The 26340-nt window shown below is 35.8% G+C and overlaps 1 long non-coding RNA gene and 1 pseudogene across 1 annotated transcript in view; one reads left to right on the top strand and one right to left on the bottom strand.

Annotated features, from left to right (window-relative positions):
• LOC138170321 (uncharacterized) overlaps positions 1–16857 on the bottom strand; it is a 398334-nt gene extending 381477 nt beyond the window's left edge. The window contains exon 1 of the long non-coding RNA XR_011170576.1: positions 16835–16857. This is a non-coding gene — a long non-coding RNA (uncharacterized lncRNA). The remainder of the gene's footprint in view (positions 1–16834) is intronic.
• LOC138169974 (U4/U6.U5 small nuclear ribonucleoprotein 27 kDa protein pseudogene) lies at positions 7304–8047 on the top strand (annotated as a pseudogene).
• Positions 16858–26340: the final 9483 nt, after the last annotated feature.

Raw genomic sequence — 26340 nt, 5'->3', positions numbered from 1 at the left:
TCTCTCTCTCTTTCTTTCTTTCTTTCTTTCTTTCTTTCTTTCTTTCTCTTTCCTTCTTTCTTTCTTCCTCCTTTGTTTTTTTCCTTCCTTCATTTCTTTTTTCTTTCTTTTCTTTTTTTTACATTTTTATGTAAAATTTTTCATTTTATGTAAAAATTTACATTTTACATTTTTTTCTTTCTTGCTTGCTTCTTTTCTTTCTTTTTGTTTTCTTTCTTTCTTCATTCCTTCCTTCCTTCTTTCCTTCCTTTCTTTCTTTCTTCCTTTCTTCCTCCTTCCTTCCTTCCTTCCTTCCTTCCTTCCTTCCTTCCTTCCTTTTCCTTATAGCTTTAATCCCAATTTTAAATTGATTGAGCTTGTTTCCTGATAATTGTGCTAGTTTTATGGCCTTCAACTATGTGGCACAGTGGATAAAGGAATGGGCTTGTATTAGGAAATTTTTGTTGTTTGTGTTATGCAGTCATTTTCATTTATACACAACACTTTGTGACCTCATTTGGAAAATTCTTGGCAGAGATACAGAAGTGGTTTTCCATTTTTTTCTCTGATCAATTTAAAAGATGAGGAGCTGAAGAAAACAGGTTTAAGTGACTTACCCAGAGTAACACAGCTTATAAGTGTCTGTAGATAGATTTGAATTGAGAAAGATAAGGGTTTCTGACTCTAGATGATGTATTCTATCTACTGTACCATCTAGTTTTCCAGAGGATCAGGAGAACTGAATTCAAATGCAGCCTCAGGCACTTACTAGATATATGATCCTGGGCAAGTCACTTAACTTCTTTTTCCTTCAGTTTGCTCACCTGTCAAATGCAAATAATATCAAGACCTACCTCTCAATGCCATTGTGGTGATCAAATGAGATAATATTTGTAAAGCACTTAGCAAAGTGCCTGATACTACATAAATGTTTTCCCCTCTTTTCCCTTACCCTCACCCCCAAATGGCCCTTTTCTTCAGTGTGGGTTGATGGGCTTTAATTAATGATAATTTCTTTATTTTATGTTTCAATTTCCCTTGGTAACTAATTTCATGGTAAACTAAGCTCAAGTGCAATTTTTTAGATTATTCCATTCTATGAACCCTATCATACGTTTAAACTGCCCTAATTGCTGTCCTTTGCACAGAATATTGCATTAACCATCTTGAAAACTATTCACTGTTTATCATTCATCATGCCTAGCACTATTCTGAACTCTTCCTCTAAGCTTACCTCATTTTCATAAAGATTCAATTTCAATTCCACCTTCTACACCAAGGTCTTATTGTTTAATATGTTTCTAGCAAAAGAGGCAGGAAATAGAACAGTATGTCTATAGTCAGTAAGACCTGAGTTCAAATATGACCTCAGATGCTTGCTATTTGTGTAATCCTGGGCATGTACCATAACTTCTGTTTGTCTCACTTCATGGAGTTAGACAATGGGGAAAATAATAGCATCTACTTTGCATGGTTGTTGTGAGGGTAAAATATTTTTTTTGTGAAAAGCACTTAACATAGTGCCTGAATCTATATAAATATTAAACCCTTATCTTTTATTTCACTTTCATTTTATTTCTACCTCCCCTCACTTCCACTGCTAGGACCTTTACTTTGAGAATGCCTTCCACATGTATTTTATATGCCTTTGCTTATTTACTATATTTTCCCCATTAGAAGGTGAATTCCTTGACATCAGGGAAATAATTTTGTTCTTTCTTATTGCTAAGATGTTTGCTTTTAGATTTCCTTCTACATATTTTATATGTACATTGTATGTGCCTATTTATTTACTGTTATATCCCCCATTATTAATCTATCAAGAAGCATTTAAGTGTGTGCTATGTACTAAGCACAGGGGTTCAAAAAAAGAGGTGAAAACAGTCCTTTCCCCCAAAGGACTTATAATTATCATTAGAAATTTAAATTATTGAAATCAGGGACAATATTTTTGAATTTCATTGTATCCCAAGCACAAAGCAATCTCATGATGAATCTTTGGATTTATTTTGAGTTTTCAATACTCATTTTCACAAGATTTTGAGTTCCAGACTCTGTCCCCATATCTCCCTTACCCCACACCCCAAGATGGCAAGTATACTGATTAGTCCTTCCCCTACTCAGCCCTCTCTTCTATCCCCTCCATGCCTCCCTAACCCTCTTATTTATTCCTTTCTTATATAGAAAGATGGATTTCTATATGCCATTGCCTGTATATATTATTTCCCATTTATATGTAAAGAACATCTTTAACATTTGTTTTTAAAACTTTGAAATACAGATTCTCTACATTCTTCCCTCCTCACCAACCCCCATTGAGAAGACAAGCAACTCAACATAGGTTATACATGTGTAGTTATGCAAAACATTTCTATAACATTCATGTTGTGAAAGACTAATTAAATATCCCACCTCACATTTACTGTATTTTCTCCTTTGACGCTGTCCCTTTTCTCAAGTGTTTGCTTCTAAATGCTTCCATCCCCCCAATCTGCCCTCCCTTCTATCACCCCCCACACACCTTTTTCCCTTCCCCTGTACTTTCCTGTATGGTAAGATACCTAACTGAGTGTGCACATTATTCCCTCTTTAAGCTAAATATAATGAGAATAAGGTTGACTCATTCCCTTTCACCTCCTTGTTCTTTTCCTCCATGTAACAGATTTCTCTTGCCTCTTTTGTGTGAGATAATGTACCCTATTCTATCTCTTGCTTTCTACTTCTCCCAATTTATTCCTCTCTTACCTCTTAATTTTATTTTTACATAACTGTAAAGTCAAGCACTAGCAGCTCTCCTGAGTAATCTTGCTGTGAATAACTTTAAGGTTCTTCACAACAATATAACATAACCACTTATTACCAAAGTAGTCACATAGTTTTAAAGAAAATATATCATTCAGTAAGTCACAGTCTCCTCAATTAAAACAAATTATCCATCTAAATCCTTCTTTCATCTTCATTGAAGGTTGGCTTCTAACCATCCTTAACTCATTCCTCTGTAAGAAGTAATCAACCTTAAGTCAATCATCCTTAAGGGGTAGGGGAAAATACAAAGATCTTCCCTCCCAGGTCACAGTAAGTCATAATCACATCAGTAAACACTAAGTACTGAAGTAAAAGGGCTTTCCTCTTGACTCTAAGCTGACTTCCAAACTCCATGACTCCTCTTCCATGCTCCCAACTCTTTCCTGGATTCACCCCACTGTTGCCTGGATTTACAGGTAGGCATGTCTCCCAGCTCTGTCCTGTATTCACCCAACTCTTTCCTGAATTCACTGGTAAGCAGATCTCTGCTGCTGTTCCATATTGCAGCTCACAGTGACTAGTCCATTCTAAGCCTTTGAAGAATCTATTTCTGGGAAGACAAAACTTAACAGAGCCACGACAATATTTACACCCATTAAGCTTAGCAGAGTTACAATAATATTCATGTGCATTGCTGGCACTATCATCTGAATTCACTTTCTGTCTGTGAAGTCAACACAAGTCAACAGACAGAGTGCTTCTGTCTGACAAAGTAACACAAACACAAATCAACAGAGTGCTTCTTTCTAACAATGTAACATCAACACAGACAGAACAGATGAACAGACTGTCAAGAGCATGAGTGCTCTCCTTGTCCATTCTTCTTGGTCCCAACTCATGCTCAAGCTTTGATGTACTCTGATCCTTCCTGTTCCACCCTTCAAGTTGCATCTTTCCCGTTTTGTTATTTTGGCAACTTCCTCCCACTTTGGGCTTCACATGATCACATTAGGCCTATTAAGGACAGGGGAGGTCTACAAACTCCCTTAATCCTATTAAGGGCAACACAATGTGTATTGTTTAAAACAAATAATATAATCATAGGAAAGAGTTTAAAGACACTTGAATAGTTGAAAAGAGAATCCGCTACTTTTCTTGCCATTACAATAACCGTAAAACAAGGAGGAAAAACAAAACAAATTTTGCTTGCCATTACAGTAGTATCTCTTCCTATTCAATCCACACTGTGTCCTCTTTCTGTGTATACATAGACACACATATAGACACACACTTAAGCAGATTTCCACATACATACTACATACATATATACATACACACTACATACATAAATACACATATACATAGATAAAATACATACACACATATACATAAATACATAAACACAGACATATATATGAAGTTAAAAATATCATCTTTCCATGTAGGAATGTAAACAGTTCAACTTTGATAAGTTCCTTTTGATTTCTATTTCCTATTTACCTTTTCATGCTTCTGTTACTTCTTATATTTGAAAGTCAAAATTTCTCTACAACTCTGTTCTTTTCATCAATAATACTTGAAATTCCTCTATTTCACTGAATGTTAATATTTTCCCCTTATGAATTATATTTAGTTTGACAGGGTAGTTAATTCTTGATTTGGAATATCATATTCTAAGTCCTTCAATCCCTTAATGTAAAAGCTGCTAGATCTTTTATTTTCCTGATTATGATTCCACAATACTCATATTGTTTCTTCTTGGCTCCTTGTAATATTTTCCCCTTGACCTGGGAACTCTAGAATTTGGTTATAATACTAGGAGTTTTCATTTGGGGATCTTTTTCAAGAGGCAATTAATGGATTCTTTAAATTTCCATTTTACTCTCTGGTTCTAGAATATCAGGGCAGTTGTCCTTGATAATTTCTTGAAAGGAAGATATCTAGCTCTATTTTTTAAATCATGGCTTTCAGGTAGACCAATAATTATAAAATTATCTCTCCTGGATCTCTTTACCAAGTCAGTGGTTTTTCCAAACAGATATTTCTCATGGTCTTCTATTTTTTTTTCATTCTTTGGGATCTCTTTTATAATATCTTGATTCCTTATATAGTCATTAGGTTCCATTTGCTCCCTTCTAGTTTTGAAGGAATTAATTCCTTCAGTGAGTTTTTGGACTTCATTTTCAACCTGGCCAGTCTAATTTTTAAGGCATTCTTCTCCTCATTGACTTTTTGGACCTCTTTTGTCATTTGAGATAGTCTATTTTTAAGGTGTTATTTTCTTCAGTATTTTTTGGGTCTCCTTTAGCAAGCTGTTGACTCGTTTTTCTTTTTCTTTTCTTGCATCACTCTCCTTTCTCTTCCCAATTTTTCCTCTACTTCTCTTCTTTGATTTTTCAAATCTTTCTTAAGCTCCTCCATGGCCTAGGACCAATTCATATTTTTCTTGGAGACTTTTGATGCAAGAGTTTTGACTTTGTTGTATTCTTTTGGCTTTATGCTTCAATCTTCTTTGTCACCAAAGAAAAGTCTTATAGTATGATTTCTTTTCCTGTATTTGCTCATTTTCCTAACCAATTATTTGGTACTTGAGCTCTTTACCACAGTAGAACTTTGCTTTCAGAGGGGAGAGTCCTGTGTTCCAAATTTCTGGGTCTTTTTGAAACTATTGTCAGAGCTATATCTAGGCACTTGCTTCAGTACTGTGAGGAAGATATCCTCTCCACAGCCACCACAAGCTCTGCCATACCAATATTTTTCCTCACCCCAGGACCATCACCCAAGACTACAACCCAGGTCCAAGGAGGGCAAAGCATGAGATTGCTGCCTCAGCACCAGAAAAGAGATTCCTACAATTACCCTTGGATCAGCTGCTTGTTCCCTGCACTATCTGTGGGTCTGGAACTCAGGGAGCAACCATGGCTGCTGCTTATACTCTTGCTGCCACTGCATCCACCACCACCTCTGCTGACCTGGAGCCATGGGCCAGACAGCACTATTCTCTTAATCAGATCCTACAGGGTTTCTCTACTGACCTTTTACTTTCTCTTTGGAGTTTGTGGGTTGAGAGGCCTGGAAACCACCTCAACTGCCAGCAATTCAGTACCCTTACGTGTTTTGAACTGATCTATGCCTCAGTCTGTATGGGCACAGCCCATGTGGGACTGCACTCTCCTCCCAACCCTGTGTGATAAACCATGCCTTTTTTCTTGCCGGGCTGATTTAAGGTGGAGATGTATTTCTCTCTCTTCTCTTGCAGGTTCTGTAGCTCTAAAATGTTTTTAGTCATTTTTACAGGTATTTGGACATGGTTGGAGGATGAGTTCAAGCAAGTTCCCGCTTTTGCTCTGTCATCTTTGCCCTCTACCCCTCTTTATGAATCTTTGACGTTTGATTGACCCACTCGTTAGTATCTAATCATCTTTACTAGAACTTTCTTGATTATTTTTCCCCCAGGGAAAAAAATCTTGAGCCATAGGAAAAAATTTTAAAAAATGGTGAATATCTATTTCTATAGTCAAGCCACTACAAATGTCTCAGAGATTTTTCCCTCTTCTGTTAGTTTACTTTCTCAGTCTCCCAAGTGATTCAGGGTGCCATACAGCCAGGAGGAAGAACTGGTTTTACCAAGGTACTGCCTCAGTATATGACATTGAACACTGCTTCAAATTTCCAACCTATTTTTAAAGTATTAATGGGTGGAGATCATGACATTTATCTAAGTTGAACAGCACCAACTGTTCCTATTACCAATCCATGCATCTATCAAATACATTCCTCTTACCATTCCTTCTTCAGAATCACCCATGAAGCACCTTTGTTTACTCATGATAAGGGCATTCTACCTCTGTCCTGGGAGCCAAAAAGATGCTGATCTAATCAGTAGTATTCTTTTTAGTTGACACTTTTCTAATTCGATAATGTATTAAAGATGTTTATGCTTTATGGTTACTAGGCCACAAAGCAAGCTGGGCAAATTCCCAGCATGAAAAAGTACAGGAAAGACAAATGTTCAATTGCTCTCTGGGATGGCAAAGCCTTGACCTAGTGTCTATCTAATCTGTTTCCAGGGTAGTTTGCATTAACAGAATCTGACTTGTTTTAGTCATTTTTGCTAAGAAAATTTACAGGTTAAAAGAGGAAATTGTAGACTCCAGCTTTTCTGGTTTCATGTTTAGGATTTTATTCTTAAAAACCAACACACTTAGTCTAGATAGAATTTTGAAGTTTGAATATAATTCCAAACTCTTTGCAATGATTAGAAATCGCATTATGATTCTAGAAAATCTGGGGTGTAAGTAGCACAGTATTTATATTTTGCATGTCAGATTCTGAGCAAAGCATTGTTCCTTCTGGCTAAAATAGTATGATTACGGTTTCTAGATTGTGATGATGTAATCCAAGAATTTGGTAAATGAATTTTTTATAATTTGGGGGAAAATCTAGAAATAAAATCAGGAGTCATAAATAACAGAGGTATATTTTTCATGTGTATTAGAAATTATATTTCTGGGTTCGAGCCTTTGCCTTCTTGCCTGGACCCCGGCGGCGGCAGCGGCGCCAGGGCAGATTATGGGCCATGGGCCGGAGCAGGAGCCGTTCCCCACGGAGGGAACGTAGGCGATCCCGTTCTACATCCAGAGAAAGAGAGAGAAGGCACCGAGAACTGTCCCGATCCCGAGAGAGATAGGAGGAGAAGTCGTTCTCGCTCTGCACAGAGGAGGAGGTCCAGATCCCCGAGAAGACACCCATCTTCCTCTCCTTCCCCTTCCTGGCTAAAAGAAAGAAGGGACGATGCGAAGAAAGAAACTAAAGAAACAAAAAGCAAAGAACGTGAAATTAATGAAGAAGATTTGGAAGGCAAAACAGAAGAAGAAATTGAAATGATGAAATTAATGGGATTTGCTTCCTTTGACACCACAAAATGGAAAAAAAAATTTGATGGTTATGTAAATGCATATGCCATGAATGTGTCTCAGAAGAGGAAGTACAGGCAATGTATGAATAGAAAAGGTGGATTCAACAGACCTTTGGATTTTATTGCTTCATGTCTAGATTGTACTGTTGAAGAGTGATTTCTCCACCACTTGGTCACAACAGAGGATAGTGTATTTAATTGTGTATCAAAAACAAGATGTCTCTTTTCTCTTCCTGAAGAGCAAGATAATCTTATTTATGAGGTGTCTCGGGATGCTTGCCCTGCCTCAAAGGAAGAAAGATTTACTTCTTTCTTTTAGAAAAATCTCATTTTGGGAATTTTTCAAACTCATTTCAATTATTTATATTCCTGTGGAAGTCATTTGCTTCATGGACACCTTTCCCCACCGCCACCCCCTGGACTTTTTTTTTAATCTGTTGTTGAATTCAAGTTGTCCCAAATAAAGTATTTCTTTTTTACGATTTAAAAAAAAATATATTTCTATATTATGTATATTTTAATTGGTTTAAACTAAAGTAGTACAATTTGAATTAGTGGCCTCATGGCCATCCTTCATGGGAGATTATGTTGGCTGTCCCACATATATGGAAAGCAATTCTGTTACTTGAAATCCCTGATGTCCTTCAAGATACACATAAACTACGACAAATAGCACCTCCCATAAGAAGCCTTTCCTTGTTCTTCTGACTTCTAGTGCCTTCCCCTTCACCACTCCTAAATTTAGCTTGTAGTTACTTCATATGTTTTTGGACATATTTTATGTATATTGGAGTAAAAGCTCTTTGGGTACAATATTATTTGTAAACTTAACAACTAACAATGCGCTTGCTATTGCTATGTGCCACATATCCAAAGGTGAAAAGGTGTTTGGGAAAATAGAGAGAGATGAGACAGAGAGAGAGAGACAGAGAGAGAGACAGACAGACAGACAGACAGACAGAACAGACAGAGACAGAGAGAGACAGAGGGACAGAGACAGAGAGAGACAGAAACAGAGAGAGAGAGAGAGAGAGAGAGAGAGAGAGAGACAGACAGACAGACAGACAGACAGAGAGAGACAGACAGACAGAGAGAGACAGAGAGAGAGAGACAGAGAGAGAGAGACAGAGAGAGACAGAGACTGGGAGACAGAGGAAGAGTGACAGAGACAGAGCATCAAAAAGACAGTTAAGGAAGGAAGGAAGGAAGGAAAGAAAGAAAGAAAGAAAGAAAGAAAGAAAGAAAGAAAGAAAGAAAGAAAGAAAGAAAGAAAGAAAGAAAGAAAGAAAGGGAGGTAGGGGAGGGAGAGAAGGAGGGAGGGAGGGAAGGAAAGAAGGAAGGAAAAAGATAAAATGGGAGGTCACAGAGAGATGGAAGAAGAGAGAAAGGTGGAGAGGGAGAAAGAGGGAGGAAACTGATGAGACTGTATTGTAACCTTCCTAGGGATAGCCTTTGACATTTTCTCACTCATAAAGTGCTTACAGAAATTTAAAGAATAGTACCTCTTCCACACTGGGGCTTTAGTATTTCTAGTAGGAAATAATAGTTGAAGTGCCCTGTGATTTCATTATATTTGTTGGTCCCACAATTATATTCTTAAGTCTTTTGGAGTTGCAGTGCTGAAGTCAGAGTAAAATTATTTTTTAGTCCTCAAAATCTCAGATTCTATGAGATCTCCATACTCATTGTTTTCCTACTGACATGTCATTGCATCTAGACTCTTTACTTTGTACTACTTTTTGGCTGAAATATTTTAGAGAGCTTGGATGAGGAGACATACTCTCATGGTATTGAAGGAGAGATGGAGGAAGTTTTGAGAAATCTGTCATAAAAGTTACTTACTAATTCCTTATTTCTCCATATTTTAATTTATATAAATGTATTTTTCTTTTTGGGTTACTATAATATTTTTACATTAATTTTGACTAGGCCAATTTAGTCCAATAGAAAATGAATGCTCACGAGCAGTTATTTTTAATAGATGATACAATCAAACATTCTCTGAAGTTATATGTGGCAGCTTGGCTTTATTCTTGATTATCTTATTTTATACTTTTAAAATTCTGCATCAATGTTCATAGAAATTATAAATAAAAAAATGCTCACAGGAAGTATCAGTGGACAGGAATAGGAATTATGAGTCAAGAAGGCAACCATAAACCTATTTTTTCAAAATGTGTGAATGTATTTTTAAATTAAATCCAGAAATTAACAAAATATTATACTAAGAGAATGCATGCAACTTTTACTTGTTGAATATATTTTATAACATTTCTTTCAGGCAACATGATTTCAAGGTCACATTCTGTTAAAGTCCAATAAATAAATAATCCAGGGCAATTAGGTTAAGATTAATAGAAGCTTTGGGAGTACTTCTTGCTTCCTATTTTGACTGAAACAAGGTCATGCAGATAAAAGAGACTGATAACTAATGATCCCTAAGATCAAGGCCATTTATCAATTTTTAAATGGGGGATACAGTATTTAAGTTCTTTCCTCATTAAAAATACACCATTAACATAAAGTTTGAAATGGACATAAGCATCCCATTTGAAGATGGAATCATATTTCCTCAAATGATCTTGTAATCTCATAAATTTCTACATAATGTCTAATGATGATGTTCACAATCTAGCCATAATTGTCCATTATGTAACACCATTCCCTTTGTCTTCTTTTAAGTTCACGAAGTCCATCCAGTGTTTTGGAGGACTTCCTTACTTTTAATGATATCATAGGACTATTTATATGTTTCCTATTTTTATGGGCAGGATAGAAGTTCAATGAAAAGAGGTTTAAGAAAGTTCTTTGAAGTTTTGTTTATACAAATAATCATTCTGATCATTTTGATGCATATCCATTGATTCAGTTAAAAATGAAGTCATTCCTATTAAACGGATGGTCTATTCCATTTAGGGGGTTATCAACTCTACTAATACATAGCTGAAAAGGAATTTTAAAAATCATTACTTTCCTCTTTGTTTTTCATAGGAAATAAGATGTTCATTGAACATTGGCATGTGAAGAGGTTGAAAAAATGGTTTATCTATATTACCTTTCCTTTTTTTTTTCATTTTGCTTTCTTTTCCCCTTGGGAATGCATAGATATTTCTTATTAGGTTTGTTCAGGTATAGTGATGAGTCTAGGAGACATCTTAAAATATCACTCTACCCTTTTGGAGGATAAGATTCCAGGAACGCATTGAATTCATCATGGAAAGAGAGTTATCCATGCCATTTAAAAAGCCATGGAGAAATAATACTGCCAGATGAGCTTAATATGTACAGAAAATTTATAAGCCTAAAAATCCTTTTTCTCTATTTTATTTAATAAATGAATTATTAATTAAAATAATAAATGGATTTATTACTTAAATTAATAAGTGAAAATAAACAAGATAATAGGAGATGAATGTAATGTGTGCTGGCTGTAATGTGAGATCTATAGACTGGCTGCCATTTTTAGAATTTCATAAAGAAATAAATGATTTCCTGTGATTTCTTATTTTTATTGAAGTTTAGAATGTCATTACACTGCATCAAAAGCCATGACTCTTAGCTGTATGTCAAGATATATTAAAATATCTGCTTACTTAAAGATATTTTGTACATAGGTTAGATCAATATTATTTTAAAGCTGCTAGTTTCAATTGCATCTTGATACCATATAACAATATCTAAAAGAAATAAACATAGCAAATGATGTGTAAATCTACCAGGTGTTTAGTTTTCCTTCTTACTTTCTGGCTATTATTGCTATAACTCCTCTAGTGTATTACTTTGAAATGCTGAAAAGGAAAGCACCTCCTGTGGACATATTTAATGCAGTTATGTTGGCAAATGTTAACATAATTGTTTCTATAGCTAGAAAACGATAATTGAAAATAGTTATATTTTTAATCTAATATATTCCCCAAATAGAAACCAACATTACGATTATGCATGTATTGAATGTCCAGGGTTCTTTCCCAGGAGAAGGAAACAACAATACCATTAGTGTAGCTAGCTGATTACAAAATATTAGTCAGATTTGTACCACCAGTTACAGACATATTTTCTATTTGCCAAGTAAACCACACTTTGGTTCTGTATGGAATAATCCTTCTCATATATCAGTCCTTTCAATCACATATTTTTTCATTTGAATGTCTTTAAAGTGTAAAGAGTATATATTGGAGTATTCTTTAATACCATATTCCTTTCCTTTGTCAAAATATGTCAGTCCTTGCCATTAATTATTTAACAATGACACAGGATAGAATTGAAAAATGTGATATTTATTTGCCTCAAATTACTTTGTGATTCTGTTTTTAATAAGAGAATTATGGCATATTAAAAGCTTTATATACCTTGTACAGGTGTTTGGGATTGCAATTAGTTGAGGATTTTTAAAATATGGTTACTGATCCAACAATTCTGAAGGGAAATTTGGAAATCTGAGCAAAGGGCAATTAAACTGTTCATACCATTTGATCCAGCAATGATGCTCTAGGTCTGTATCCCAAACAGATCATAAAAATGGGAAAAGACACATATATAGAAAAATATGGCATCTCTTTTTGTAGTGGTAAAGAGTCAGAAAGTGAGGGAATAACCATGAATTTGGAAATGGCTGAATAATTTATGCTATATGAATGTAATGGAACATTACTTTTCCATAAGACATGGTGAACAAGCAGATTTCAGGAAAAAAAAATCCTGGACTTATATGAACTGATATTGAGTGAATTGACCAGACCCAGTAAAACATTGAACACAGTAACAGCATCATTGTGTGATTATAAATTATGATTAACATAGCTCTTCTCAGTAATATAATGATCTAAGAATATTCCAAAACAATCATGACAAAAAAATACTCTCCACAATCAAAGAAAACTATGGGGCCTGAATTCAGATTGAAACATACTATTTTCACTTTTTTTATTTTTTATGATTTTTCCCTTTTGTTCTGATTCCTTCATAACATGACTAATGTGGAAATATATTTACATGATTACACGTCTATAATCTATATCAGATAGTTTGCCATCTTGTGGAGTGGGGATGGAGAGAGGAAGGGAGAAAAAAAATGCAACTCAAAACCTTATAAAAATGAAGGTTGAGGCAGGTCCACATGAACCATACCAGTCCAGATCCAGGGTGGCCCAGACCTAAGGCACAGACCTCACAGAGCCAACTTTGGGAGAGTGAATCATTGTCAATGGTAGTTATTTCCAGGCTTCTCAAGTCATAAACGAAAAAGAGAATGTAAAAGGTCAGTGGGGAACTCTGTTGGAACTGGGTGAGAGAAGAGTGTGCTCCAGACACTGCCCCTGGGGCAATGGATGTGGCAGCGCCTGCAACTGCTGCTGCTAAGAATGCTTCCAGGTCCAGGCCTAGAGAACATAGGGAGACCAAGCAACCATCTAGAGGATAATGGCTCTTGCTTTGACCTGTTTGATTCTGAGTCTCAGTCCTGGATGGTGGGCCTGAGGAGAGGAGTGCTAGCATGAGAGAACTTGGAGTGGCTGTTCAGAGTGTGCCCTCCTCATAGCTCTGACAACAGCTGGACAAAACCCCCAACATTGGAAACACAGCACTCTCTACTGTGGCAAAGAGCTCAAAGGTCAAGCAATGTACTGCAAGATGAGCAAACAGAGGAAGTGCAAAAAGACTATACAATGTGTTTGGGGACAAAAAGGATCAAAATATAGAAGCAGAAAAAGACAACATAATCAAAACTCCTGCTTCAAAAGCCTCCAAGAAAAATAGGAACTGCTTGTAGTCCATGGAGGAGCTCAAGAAGGATTTTGAAAATCAAATAAGACAAATAGAGGAAGACAGGGGGAGAGAAATGCTAATGATGCAAAAAAAATTATGAAAAATGAGTCAACAGCCTGAAGGAAGAAAATAATGCCTTAGAAATATACTAACTAAAATGGAGGAAGAGGTCCAAAAAGCCGTGAGGAGAATGCCTCAAAAAGTGAAATTGGTCAGATGGAAAAGAAATTTTAAAAGCTCACTGAAGAAAACAATTGCTTTTTGGAGGGCAATTGGGGTTAAGTAACTTGCCCAGGTTACATGGCTGGTTTTTTTGTGTGGGTTTTAAGTGTCTGAGGCCAGAACCAAACGGGAGTACTCCTGAATCTGGGGCTGGCATCACCTAGCTGCCCGTACCCCAAATGTTATTATCATAGCTAAGGCAATTAACATTAGTTCTTGCTTACAAATGATATCTGCTCAAGACATTTAATTCATATGTTCATTTTGACAAATTATATTCTTCTTCCTTAAGTGATTTGGGGTGTCTTACTCAATGAATTCAACACCTCTGTGACTTCTTGACTACAAGCTTAGTGAGGGCCAAGATTGAATACCCTTTTTCTTCATAGTTCCTTTACCTCTCAACCTGATGTTTTTAACAGATAATTCAAAAGTATTTGCCAAATTTGTACATTAAACAAGTTGAATGCAATAAATTATGGTATATAATAGAAAAAAATTACATTGTATTAATCTGTTCAGCAATCTCAAATACTAAACACATTGCAAATACTAAACACAAAAGGAACACTGGCAACAACAGCTGCATCATATATTACTTTCCTGTGCATTTGCCCCTTCTCTATTGCAGAGTCATAACAAAGATTGCATTTGCTCTGAATATACAATAGAGCCCTATGGGCCATACATATGTATACAGCAAAGATTCCCTAATGTTTCCCATTATTTTCCAATTATACAGCAAATACCTGGAAGAAAGGTTTTATTAATGATGACAATAAATAATTCCAACTTGATTAAGTGTTGGAAAGAATACAAAAGAAATACAGGTGGCTAATTGTAGGTATTTCCATGATTTATGTAACTAAAAATTCACAGTCATCTGCTTCCTCTGGCTTTACCATTTGGAATACCATGTGCAGCAAGACATGAAACAAAATGGTTTGGCTTTGCTGTAACCATTTTATCACCTGGAAGCTTTCAAATAATCAGTTGCTTTATCACTTTTCACATCTGATCAACACAATAAGCATTGAACAGGAAACAACTTGAAACCAAACTCCTTTCTTATCATTCAAACAATCTAAATCATTCTATTTATGACCATATCTGCATCTAATCAGACCAGACAACCATATTTCCCTGCATGTGATCCCACTCCCCATTTGTTCTATTTTCACTTGACCTGGTCCATTGAAAAAAAAAAATTTGCTTCTAACTGCTCTCTTTTATTCCTTCCCCCTGTCCCCCACACACAGTAATTTCCTCTAGGTTAAAATACCCAGTTGAGTTAAATACAAGAGAGTAAGGTTGACTCACTCCCTCTCACCTCCCAGTTCTTCCCCTCAGTTGAAAAATCTTTCTCTTGCCTTTTTTATGTGAGATAATTTACCCTATTCTATCTCACCCTTTCTCCTTTTCCCAATATATTCCTCTCTTTTCTCATTTTTATTTTTTTAGACATCTCTTCATATTCAACTTTCCCTGTGCCCTCTTTGTATACATGTACATACCTACATCCGCCTATACATACATACATGTATATGTAAACATACATATATATTTAATACAGACATTTGTATATGTGTGTATTTATGGATGCTTATGTATGTGTGGATGTATATATATTTCAACTATTGTCATACTGAGAAAAGTCTCATAAGATACAAATATCTTGCTGTTTAGGAAGTTCAACAGCTCAAATTTAATAAGTTCCTTATGTTTTCTATTTCTGATTTACCTTTTCATGTTTCTCTTGCTTCTTGTATATGAAATTCAAATTTTCTGTTCAGCTCTTGTCTTTTCATCAAGTATGCTTGAAAGTCCTCTATTTCATTCAATGTCCATATTTTTCCTTGAAGTAGTAAACTCAGTTTTGCAGAATAGGTGATTTTTGGTTTTAATCCTAGCTCCTTTGACTTCCAGAATATCATATTCCAAACCATATGATCCCTTAACGTAGAAGTTGCTAGATCTAGTGTTATCTTGATTGTGTTTCCACAATCCTCGAATTGTTTCTTGTTGACTGCTTGTAATATTTTCTCCTTAACCTGAGAACTCTGGAATTTGTCTATAATATTCTTAGGGATTTTCTTTTTGGAATCTTTTTCAAGAGGAAATCTGTGAATTCTTTCAATTTCTATTTTACATCCTGTTTCTAGAATATCATGTCAGTTTTCCTTGATGATTTCTTGAAAGATAAAGTCTAAGCTCTTTCTTTGATCATGGCTTTCAGATAGTCCAATAATTTTAAAATTATCTCTCCTAGATCTGTTTTCTATGTCTGTGGTTTTTCTGTGAGGTATTTCACATTGCCTTTTTTTTCTTCTTTGCACATAATTGTAACATCTTGATTTCTCATAAAGTCATTAGTTTCTAATTGCTCCAATATAATTTTGTAGGAATTATTTTCTTCAGATAGCTTTATAAATTACTTTTTCACATGGCCAGTTCTGCTTTTTAAGACATTCTTCTCCTTATTGACTTTTTTTAACCTCTTTTCCTATTGGGTTCATATGTATTTTAAGGTGTTATTTTTTCTTCAGTACTTTTTGGGTGTCCTTTAGTAAGCTGTTGACTAGTTTTTCATGATTTTCTTGGAACACACTCATTTCTCTTTCCAATTTTTACTGTACTTATCTTACTTGTCTCTCAAAATCCTTCTTAAACTTCTCTTTGGCATAAGACCAATTCATGTTTTTCTTAGAGGATTTTGATGCAGGAGTTTAGACTTTGTTGTCCTTTTCTGGTTCTATGTTTGGATCCTTTTTGTCACCAAAAATAGATTCTGTAGTCTGTTTTTTCTTCCTCTGTTTCCTCATCTTGCCAGCCAAATGGTTGCTTTTTGAGCTCTTACAATGGTAAAACTCTGCTTCCAGACTGGAGAGTGCTATGTCCTAAAATTCTGGGGGGTTTCACAACTGTTGTGAGAGGTTATTCTAGGCACCTGCTTCTGAATTGTGCCTCTGTATCAGCAATGCCATATTCAAAATGCCTATGGAAATTACAGATATGCTGTTATAATTATCCATCACAAAATATATCATGCTTGCCATATGGGGGAATAAGCTAGAAAATTTATTAAATACCAAAAGACTGAGTCCCAAAACCAGAAAGTGAAAGCCATCAGAGTAGTTATGACATTGGCACAGGTAGATAAAGTAGAAAGCACCCACATTCTCAAGCCTTTAAAACAGAACAGGCTACCTCAGGCAAAGTTCCTCCTCTCCCCACTCACAGCATCCACCCAGCATCCAGGAAGCATGCTCCCAGCAGCTCCGGCCCCTGGCAGTCCTCATCAGGAGTCCTTAGCAGAAATTCTGGCTGACTCAAAAAGTGCTTCACACTGCTGCTGCCTCTGCTGCTACTGCTGCCATCGCCGCCACTGCTAGCCACCACAGGAATTCTAGTTTGGCTTCCGCTTCCTCTTGCTCCGCCCCTTCCTGCTACATCAGCAAGTCCAATGGGGCATGGAAGATCTTTAAATCCCATAACCCTTACAGCCTCTCCACAGATACAACAACCTTTGCATGACACAACTCCTCACCCCAGGACTGCCACCCATGAATGGGACCCTGATCCAAATAAGGCAAAGCAAGAGAATTCTGACTCAGTGGCAGGAAAGGGATTCCTCCCATTGCATTCTGGTCAATTTCATGGCAGGGGCTGGACCACACTCTTCATTCATCCAGTTTCACCAGTTTTCCCACTGACATTTTATTTTTTTTGCCATTTGTGCATCAAGAAGCCTGGAAAACACAACAGTTGCCATTGATTCAATCCCCTGATGTCTGATTTGGTTGGCCTTTTTCACTGGTCTGTGCCAGTACAGTCCACAAAGGACTACGTTCTGCTCCAAGTCTGGTGCAATAGTCCCCTTCTCTTAGCTTGCCAGCATGTTCTCAGCTTGAAACATATTTTATTCTGCCATTTTGGGGGTTCTGTAGCTCTAAAATCTTGTTAGAATCCTTTTTTATAGGTATTTAAGGTAATTGTAGACCAGCTCAAGTAAGTTTCTACATGCACTCTGCCATGTTGGCTCCACCCCTATCTTTTTGTTTTGTTTTGTTTTAAATAAGTATTTGAGTGTACAAAGCTAATCTCTCAGTGAGTAATTGGAATTGAGATTCAGGCAATTTACCTCCTACAATCAATAGGATAACCACAACGGGGGTTAGAAACATTTTCAGAAAGCTTAGACACTCCCAACGCCCTTGAAGGTACAAGAGAACTCTGGAGGTAAGGAAAATGGTGAAATCTATGATATCTGACGCTAAAACTGTAAAGATCAGGGTAGTATTTGTTACATATATAATATGCAAATATGAATGCACATATACAAACATATCCGCTAATATATATTCTGTGTTTATATATACATACATATATAAATATATACATATATACATGTATGCATATAAGATATCTATGTATACATTTACTGAAGGTTAATGGTTTATATATTTTGAATGCAAATTATTTTTTTAGAGGAATTGGTTGTAAAGTTTTTTTTTCTTTAATTCCCTATCAAATATTTACCCTTTTTTCACAGGTGAATTTTATTCTGTACCAAAACTTTTCAGTTTCATGTAAACAAAATAATCTATTTTTATCTTTTGCAATTTCCTTTTCTATTATTTATTTAAGATTACTTATCCTACAAACATGTGTATATACACATATATACATGCATACATACAGAAATATACACATGCAACATACAGATATACATACATACAAAATACCCACACATACAAAATTTAGAGGGTTGGCAGGAAAGGTCTGTCATACCTGAATGAGAGCAGCACAGTGCAGTCCAAGACACTCCAACACAGACACAGCCACAGGAAACCATGAGCAGGCCTTGGGAGCTCCTGAATCTGCAGTGGCAATTGCTTCCAGAGTTCTCATCCAACAGTTAGTAGGGTGGTAGACTAAATGGTCAGAAGGAGATGATAAGAGTCCTTTTGCTACTACTGAGTTAGGCCTCTGTTGCTTTGCTCATACTTGGTCCATGTAACAGTCATGCAGGGGGCTGGCAGGTTTCCTCCCTTGCCCCCCCCCCATGCCCCTCATAATCTGTTCTTCAACTTAAATAATAAATGCCAATATATGACCCTCAAAAAATCAAAGAAAATATAGGTACAAATGCTCAATAAAGCAAAAAAAAAAAATCCTAGATAAAAGAATTGAACAAATGGAAGGCAATAACTTTATTAGAAACCATGAAACAATAAAACAAAAGTAAAATAGTTAAAAATAGAAGATATAGTGAAATATGTAATGAGTGGGGGTAGGGGTGGCGTGGGGAATTGACACAGAACATGGATCTAGGAGAGATAATTTAAAGATAACTGGACTACCTAAAAGGCATGGTCAAAAATGAGTGTAGAAATCATTTTTTTAAATTATTCAAATGCTTTATTAACTTCTAGTTCACATTATTCATTTCTTCAAGATTTTGAGTTGCAAATTTTCTCCCCATTTTCCCCCTACCCACCACCCCAAAATAGCGATCACACTGGATATCCCTACCTCCCAGTCTGCTCTCGCTCATATCTTCTCCCACACCCCCTCCGACTTTCCACTAGGGCACTGTGGATCTCTATGCCCCAGTTCCTGTTTATCTTATTTCCCAGTTACATGTAAAATAATATTGATAGCAGTACACACACACACACACACACACACACACACACACACACACACACACACACACATATATATATATTAAACATTAGATTTTAAAACTATGAATTCCAGATTCATTCCCTTCTTCCCTTGTCACACACCCTTACTGGGAATATAAGCAATCCAATATAGTTTGTACTTAATATAGCTATGAAAAACATTTCCATAGTCAACATATGGTGAAAGACTGACTATATTTCCCTCCCTCCTATGCCATCTCCCACTTGTTCTATTCTCTACTTTGATTCTGTCCCTTTTCAAAAGTGGGTGCTTCCAATTTCCCTCCCCCCAGCCTGCCCTCCCTTCCCCCATCCCCCACTCTCCTGTAGGGTGAGATACCCTACATAGTGTGTATGCCATTCCCCGCCTGAGCCAAATTCAATGAGAATAAGCTTGACCCATTCCCTTTTGCTGTGCTTTTCTTCCCCTCCATTGTAACCATTTTCCCTTACCTGTTCTATATGAGACACTTGTGCCCATTCTTTCTCTGCCCATCTCCTCTCATTATACTGCTCTCTCACCTCTTCACTTAAGCTTTTAAGTATCATCCCTTCCCATTAAATTATTCCTGTGCCCTCTATCTATGTATACCTATACACACACACACATATATATACACACACAAATTCACATATGTATTGACATGCCCATATAACCTCTCATATAGACTTACATATGTATGTGTGTGTGTATACACACAAACACATTTTTATTTCATTCAATTTTTCTTATACTGAGAAAAGTTTCATAAGTTGCAATTATTGTTTTTCCATGTAGGGATGAAAATAATTTAATTAGATAAGTTCCTTATGATTTCTTTTCCCTGTTTACCTTCTCATGCTTCTCTTGCTTCTTATATCTGTATGTAAGATTTTCTATTCAATTCTGGATTTTCATCAAGAATGAATGAAAGTCTTCTTTTCCACTGAATGGCCATATTTTCCCCTGAAACACGATACTCAGTTTTTCTGGGTAGGTGATTCTTTGTTTTAATCCCAGCTTCTTTGCCCTCCAGAATATCATATAATAATCCCTTTGATCCCTCAGTGTAGAAGCCATCACATCCTGAGTTATCCTGATTGTGTTTCCGCAATATTCAAATTGTTTCTTCCTGGCTGCTTGTAATATTTTCTTCTTGATCTGGGAATTCCAGAACCTGGTTATAATATTCCTAGGAGATTTCTTTTTGGTATCTTTTTCAGGAAGTGATCAGTCAATTCTTTCAACATCTATTTTGCCCTCTGGTTCTAAAACATCAGGGAAATTTTCCTTGCGAATTTGTTGAAGGAAGATTTCTAGGTTCTTTTTTTTTTGATGATAGCTTTCAGGTAGCCCAATAATTTTGAAATTATCCCTCCTGAATCTATTTTACAGGTCAGTGGTTTTCCCAATGAGATATTTCTCATTGCCTTCTATTTTTTCATTTGTTTGGATCTGTTTAATAATATCTTGGTATCTCATAAAGTCACTAGCTTCCACTTGCTCCAATATAATTATGAAAGAATCATTATCTTCAGTGAGCTTTTGAGATTTTTTTTCCATCTGGCAAATTTGTCTTTTCAAGGCATTCTCCTCATTGCCTTTATGAGCCTCTTTTGCCATTTGAGTTAGTCTATTTTTTAAGATGTTATTTTCTTCACTCAGGTTGTTGACTCTCATTTCATATTTTTCTTGCATCATTCTTATTTCTCTCCCCAATTTTTCTTCCACTTCTCTTATTTGGTTTCCAAATCATATTTTTCTTGAATCTTTTGGTGTGGGAGTTCTGACTTTACTGTCTTCCTCCTCTTCCATGCTTTGATCCTTTTTGTCCCCAAAACAGGAGTGTAAATTTGGATTGCTCTGCTCAGTTTCCTTCCTTTTCCTGCTCATGTGGTCCCTCACTTGACATTTGGGACTTTTGCCACAGTAGGACTCATACTGCGGAGCTTTGTCCCAAGCCCTGGGGTTTTCTCAGATCCCAAAGATAGTAGTTGGGTGACCTCTCTGAAAGCTCCACATGCTCTGGAAAGCTCATAATGCACCCCAGGACCTCCACCCTAGACAGGGATCCAGATCCAAGCAGGTTAAAGCAAGAGTGATTACCCCACTGACTGTTGGCTTGGTCCCCCTACAATCTGCAGGCTAGGATCTGAAGCTGCCACATAGTGGCAGTTGCATGGGCTCAGTAACTCAGCAACTTCTCACCTCAGGGGGAAAGGCTGACCATGCTCCCAAATTGTGGATCCCAAAGTCCACACTACACTATCCTCTCACTTTGTCCTTGGCTTCTATGTGTTGATAATTCTGGAAACTGCCAAAGCTGATGGTGATCTGAAGGCCCCCCAGGGCTGTGGTCAGCTCCCAGAGTGCTTTGCTGGCCAATTACTGATGGCTTGCTGTGCTCTCCTCGTTGGGAGTTTAGTTCTTCTGTATCATTTTGTGGGTTCTATAGCTACAACGTTTGTTCAGATTCACCTTTTATGTGAATTGGAAGGGGTGGGAGCCAGTGCCGTGCAGAGGTCCTGATTCTACTCCACCATCTTGACTCTGCCTAGACATCATTTTTAAAGACATTATCAAGCAAAATTGCCTTAATATTCTGAAACCAGTAGATATAATGGAAATTGAAAGGGCCCACCAAGCACTTCCTGAAAGAGATCTCATAAAGAAAATTCCCAGTAATATTATAGCCAAATTCCAAAGGGCCTAAGTGTGGGAGAAAATATTGCAAGCAGCCATCAAGAAACAATTCCAGTACCATGGAGCCATGATTAAGATAACATATGATTTAGCAGCTACTACCTTAAAGGATTGGAGAGCATGGAAAAAGATATTCTGGAGGGAAAAGCAACTTAGAATACAACTAACAATAACCTACTCAGGAAAATGGAGTATAATCCACGGGAGGCAAAAAGACATTGAACAAGATAGAGGATTTTCAATCTTATTTTCTTTTAAACTTTCAAAATATTTTTGGCATTTTTTTATTGATTCATTTATTTTTTGTTAACAACATTCAGTCCCAAAAGGTTTTGAGTTTCAAACTTCTCCCCCTCCCTCCATTCTTGCCTTCCTAAAACAGGATGCAATTAGATATAGGCTTTACACATATATTCATATTAAACATATTTTCACAGTCATGTTGTAAAGAAGAATTATAGCCAATGGAAAGAGAGATGGGAAAGAAGAAACAAAAGAAAGTAAAAAAGAGAGAAAATAGTTTGTTTTGATCTACATTCAAACAACATTGTTCTTTCTCTTGATGTAGATAAGATTTTCCATCATGAGCTTATTGAAGTTGTCTTAGAGCCATGTATTGCTGAAAAGAGTTAAGTCTATCAAAGTTAGTCATGGCACAAAATATCTGTAACTGTGTACAATGTTCTCCTGGTTCTGCTCCCCTCTTTCAGCATCATTTCAGATTTTTCTGAACTCTGAATGTTCATAGTTTCTTATAGCACAATAGTGTTACATTATATTCATGCACCACAAATTGTTCAGCCATTCTCCATGATTTCCAATTCTTGGCCACTACAAAAAGAAATACTATAAATAGTTTTTACATGGGAATACTTCTCCCATTTGTATGATCTCTTTGGGATACAGTAGTAAAAGTGGTATTGCTGGGTCAAAGGGTGTGCATATTTTTAGAGGCCTTTGGGCATAGTTACAAATTGTTCTCCAAAATGGTTGGATCAGTTTATAGCTCAACCAACAGTGTATTAGTGTTCCAATTTTTCCACATCTTCTTCAACATTTGTAATTCTTCTGTTTAGACATGTTAGGCAAACCCTATTGTATGGAATCTAAGAGTTGCTTTGATTTGCATCTCCTGAAACAATAGTTATTTAGAGTTTTTTTTCATATAACTATAGAAAGGTTTAATTTCTTCCCCTGAAAACTGCTTTTTCATATCCTTTGAATATTTATCAACTGGGGAATGAATTGAATTTTTATAAATTTGATTAATTTCTCCATATATATTAGAAATGAGGCCTTTATCAGAGACACTGGTTGTGAAAAATTCTTTCCCAGTTGTCTGCTTCCCTTCTACTCTTGATTGCATTGACATTGTTTATCAAAAAATGTTAATTTAATGTAATCAAAATTATACATTTTGCACTCCATAATGTTCTCTATCTCTTTTTTGGTAAAAAATTCTTCCCTTCTCCAGAAATCTGACAGATGAACTCATTAGCCTACTTTTTATGCTATCAGCCTTTATATCAAAATCGTATGCCCATTTAGAACTTATTTTGATATATGGTGTCAGACATTGGTCAATGCCCAGCTTATGCGATATTATTTTCCAGTTTTTCCAACAGTTTTTTTTTTTTTTTGTCAAATAGTGAGTTTTAATGGCAAGCACAGAAGTAGCTCACTCCCTGTTTTAGCTATTGGAACACTAATCCACTGCTGGATGGTAAGTGGCACAATGGAAGAGTAGCCATGGAAACTGAAATCCTGCCCCAAGTCAAGATAAAAAGAACTCTCCTTGGGTACTGAGTAGTGATAAAATTGTGATATGACTTGTGACTGAAGGATGGATGGCCTGTATATTTTCCACTACCCCCTTAGGAGGGTACTGGGTACCATCTGCAAAAAGTGATAACTTGGTCTCTTCTTTGCCTAATTTGATTCCTTTGATTTCTTTTTCCTCTCTAATTGCTACTGCTATCATTTCTAGTACCAGATTGAATAAGAGAGGTTATGGTGGACACCCTTGTTTTACCCCTGATCTTATTGGAAATGCTTCTAGCTTCTCCCCATTACATATAATACTTGCTGATGACTTTAAATAGATGCTACTTCTTATTTTAAGGAAAACTCCATTAATTCCTATACTTTCCAGTGTTTTTAATAGGAATGGATGTTGTACATTGTCAAAAGCCTTTTCTGCATCTATTGAGATAATCATGTCTTTTCTACTTGTTTCATGGTTGATATGATCAATTATACTGATGATTTTCCTAATATTAATACATCCTTGCATTCCTGGAATAAATCATAATTCATCAAAGTGTATTATTCTTGTGATAAGTTGCTGTAGTATTTTTGCTAATATTATATTTAAAATTTTTGCATCTAAATTCCTGAGGGAAATTGGTGTATAATTTTATTTTTCTCTTTTATCTCTTCCTGATTTAGGTAGCAGTACCATGTTTGTATCATACAAAAGAATTTGGTAGGGCCCCTTCTTCACTAATTTTCCCATAGTTTGTAGATTATTGAAATCAATTGTCCTGTAAATGTTTGATAGAATTTACTAGCAAATCCATCTGGCCCTGGAGATTTTTTCCTAGGGAGTTCACTGATGGTTTGATCAATTTCTTTCTCTGAGTTGTGATTATTTAAGTATTTTACTTCCTCTTCATTTAAACTGGGCAACTTATATTTTTGGTAAATATTCATCCATTTTACTAAGATTGGCAAATTTATGTGCATATAATTTGGCAAAATAATTCCTAAACATTGTTTTAATTTCTTCATCATTAGGGGTAGATTCACCCTTTTCCTTATCGATACTCATAATTTGGTTCTCTTCTTTTTTTTTTATCATATTGTCTAAGGGCGTATCAATTTTATTGTTTTTGTTCATAAAACCAGTTCATAGTTTTATTTATTAATTAAATATTCTTAATTTAAATTTTATTAACCTCTCCTTTGGTTTTCATTATTTCTAATTTAGTATCTAATTGTGGATTTGTGATTTGTTCCTTTTCTAGCTTTTTTAATTGCATGTCCAATTCTTTGATTTCCCTTTTATCTAATTTATTCATGTATGCACCCAGGGATATAAAACTTCCCCTAACACCTCCTTTGCTGCATCCCACAAATTTTGGTATGTTGTCTCATTATTGTCATTCTCCTGAATGAAGTTATTGATTTTTTCTATGATTTCTTGTTTGACCAACTCATTCTTTAGGATTAAATTGTTTAGTTTCCAATTAGATTTTTTTCTGTCTTTCCATGGCCCTTTATTGCACATGATTTTTATTGCATCATGATCTGAGTATGATGCATTTAACATATCTGCCTGATACACTTAGAGAATCCTAAAGAATCAAGTAAAAAACTATTTGAGACAATAAATAAATTTGCAAAGCATCAAGATAAGAAAAAAAAAACAAATAAATCCTCAGCATTCCTGTATAATTCAAATGGAATTCAACAGCAAGAGATAAAAGGTGAAATCCCATTTAAAGTTACTGTAAATATTATAAAATATTTAGGGATCTACCTGCCAAAACAATGCCAGGACATATGTTAACACAACTTCAAAAAACTTTCCACACAAATGAAGTCACATCTAATTAAGTGGAGAAATATCAATTGCTCATGGCTGGTTAAAGCTAATATAATAAAAATGACAGTTTTACACAAATTAAATTATATATTTTGTGCCATACCAGTCAATTTACCCAAAAAAAATTACTTTAAAAACCTAGAAAAATTATAATAAATTTCATTTGGGGGAACAAAAGGTTTAAATTATCAGGGGTATTAATGAAAAGAAATGCTAGGGAAGGTGGCCTAGCTATATCAGATTTTATTCTGTATCATAAAGCAGCAGTCATCAAAAATACTTGGCACTAGCTGAGGAATAGAGCAGTAGATCAATGGAATACATTGGGTATGTGAGAATCAGCAGTTAATGACTATAATAATCTACTCTTTGATATACCCCCAAATACCAGTTTTTCAGATAAGAACTCACTATTTGACAAAAACTGCTGGGAAAACTGGGATATAGTTTGGTAGAACCTGGGCATAGATCATTATCTAACATCTTATACCAAAATTAAGTCTAAATGGGTATATGATTTAGTGTAAAGGATGATGCTGTAAGCAATCTGGGAAAGCAAGGAAGAATAGTTTACCTATCAGATTTATGGGGAGGGGAAGATTTCAGGAACAAACGAGAATTAGAGAGCATCAAAAAATGCAAAATGGATAATTTTGATTACATGAAACTCAAAAGCTTCTATACAAACAAAGCCAATGTAACCAAGATTAAGAGGGAAATGGGAAATTGGGAA

Source organism: Petaurus breviceps, unplaced genomic scaffold (assembly GCF_028583685.1).
Source record: "Petaurus breviceps papuanus isolate PSGF00001 unplaced genomic scaffold, PetGlider_PUasm1.0 38, whole genome shotgun sequence".
NCBI lineage: Eukaryota > Metazoa > Chordata > Mammalia > Diprotodontia > Petauridae > Petaurus > Petaurus breviceps.
This window is presented reverse-complemented; position numbering and strand designations above follow the sequence as displayed.